Source organism: Aplysia californica, unplaced genomic scaffold (assembly GCF_000002075.1).
Source record: "Aplysia californica isolate F4 #8 unplaced genomic scaffold, AplCal3.0 scaffold00815, whole genome shotgun sequence".
NCBI classification, from domain to species: domain Eukaryota; kingdom Metazoa; phylum Mollusca; class Gastropoda; order Aplysiida; family Aplysiidae; genus Aplysia; species Aplysia californica.
This window is the reverse complement of record NW_004798085.1, coordinates 53,679-56,178: the sequence shown is the minus strand read 5'-3', so window position 1 is coordinate 56,178 and position 2,500 is coordinate 53,679.

The window sequence follows — 2,500 nt, the reverse complement described above, 5'->3', positions numbered from 1 at the left end:
TTCTGGAATGTGTGTTGTGTTCTCTGTTCTGTTGTGACTTCTCTGTCTCTATCTCTGTCCTTGAGTGTCTTCTATCCTGATCTCAACTCTAACCGGTTACTAACCATATGGCGTCAGTTTGTTAGGAACGGGCATGGGACAAAACAATCTATTTCAAGAAAAGATTGAAGGCAAAAGTCAAAAACATTTTTAATGCAGCCTACTTCGGTGTGACGGTCTCAAGCCCGTGAAATGCGGAGAGAAAATGTTTAAAGCTGAAAACGATAATAAGATTTCTGAGAATTCCAGGTACCCCTCGGCTGACCAGAACGAATTTTTAAAATTCAATATTGTCTCAGTCGCATCTTCTTTTTTTTTTTTTTTTCTTCGTACAGATTTTACCCTCTATCGCTTACTAATGCCAATACAAACAATTATATCAGCATAAACAGACCCCATTCTTACATAGAGACGTTGCTGCCGCCATCTTCCCACACAGCAGCAGATTCTCCCGCTCATTTGATCTGTTCATGTGGCCAAAGAATCTTAACTTTTTCTGATGGTTCTGATTATTGATCTTTTACAACCTGCCATTTGGAGCACTTCCCTATCTATTTTCCCCCGTTCTGTCCATGAGTTTTGAGTAAAGAGAAGCACATCGACACAATGATGGTCATTTAGTGCTGGGTAAGACAAACAGACAGAAACAACAGAGGGGAAAGTAAAGAAGTAGGACCTACCAGTGGCGCCCTCCAACCACCCACTCTGTCCATGAGATTCTGACTATTCTCTTGAAATGTCACATTCCAGCGACCCCCAGTCATCTCTCTGTGTCTTTGTTTAGAGACCTGCTCTTGCATCCTTACAAAAAGATTGACCGTACGTACCCTTTCGGGGTTCTTATTTTTATGTACGCTGTAATGTTTTTATTTAAAAGGATAGTTAGTTTCAACTTGCCGAAAGTTTTCTTAAGATATTGCAATCTGTTTCTCTTTATCTTTGTATCCCTTTTGCATGTGGTGTAATTGAGCAACCAAGGTACTTGCATTTTAAGTTGTTAACTGTTTAATTCTTTTGTTCTTACATGTGTTAAGCTTACTGCATACTATCACGTTTTGATATCACCATACATTTCGTTTTCTAGGTATTCTGTAGTAGGCCTTTTTCTTCGCTTTTTCCTGTCACTCTAGTTAGAATCTCTGGGAGCTTAGAGTCAGAATCAGCTATCAAGACTGTGTCATCAACGTACCGTAGGTTGGTAATATTGTTACCGCCTACCTTGATTCTTTGTATATCACGGATGTTACGCAGTATCATTTCGTCGTATAAATCAAGGAGATCTGGAGATAAGACACATCCTTGTCGTTCTTCTCTACAGATTGTCAGGTATTCACTGAGCTTGTTCTCGACCCTGACTGCTGTCTGTAGTTCCCAAAAGAGGCTTCTCAGGATTCTTAGGTCTTTTCCATCTATGTTCGGGTCTGTTAGGATGTTGATCGTTCTGTATGTCTCACTTTGACAAATGATTTAGAGTTATTGATAAAGTAGAGGCAAAGGTCTTTCTAGACCTCAGTTCATCTTTCCATGAGCATCTTTGGGCGAAGGGGACATTTTGGGGACCGTTATTTGCAGAAAACCGAAATCCATCATCATCAATGCCTTTCACCCTTGGCGGGGTATAGGCCACATACAAGCTCCTTCCATTTATCTCTGTCCTGGGCCGTCCCCCCAAGCTCATTCCAAGTGAGTTTCATCTCTCTCATGTCCCTTTCCACACATCTCCTCCATGTTTCCCGTGGCCTACCCCTGCCTCGTGCTCCCTGTGGGTTCCACTGCAGCGACTCTATTGTGATGTTTCCGCTGGGTTTTCTGATTGTGGCCAATCCATCGCCACTTTCTTAGTCCTATTTCTATTTCTATACCTTTTTGTCCTGTCCTGTCCTGTCCTTTCCCACAGCTCTTCATTTCTTATTCTATCCTGCCACTTAATTCTTAGGATACTCCTCATACACCTGTTGATGAAAGTCTAGACTTTATTTAGCACTGTTTTTGTTGTCTTCAAAGTTTTGCAGCCGTAGAGGAGCACAGACTTTTCAATGGAATCAAAGTATTTGAAGAGTCGAATCTTGGTGTGCAGTGAGATGATACCGAAACTGCGTTTCAGAAATTTCAGGAAGTATTCAATTTCTCATTCTTTCCATTAGTACACGCAGGTGGACTTTAGTAAGATGCTTCATAAGACTGATTGTCATGTGCTGCTCACATTCTGTTGTTCCAGCTTAAATTTTGTTGGGTCGAAATGCAATAAATATCGACTTCTTCAGATCTTCTGGTATCTCTACGGTGCTGTATATGGTGTAAAGCAATGTTCTCACTTCTTTGATACACACCCTTTCTAGTGCAGTGTTGGCTATGTACGATCTGCCATGGAATATAACCTAACCTTACAGACAATCTGCAGCAAACCAACTCAGAGGTCTCTTGACAAAATTCAAAATCAAGCTGTACGATTTATCTCCGG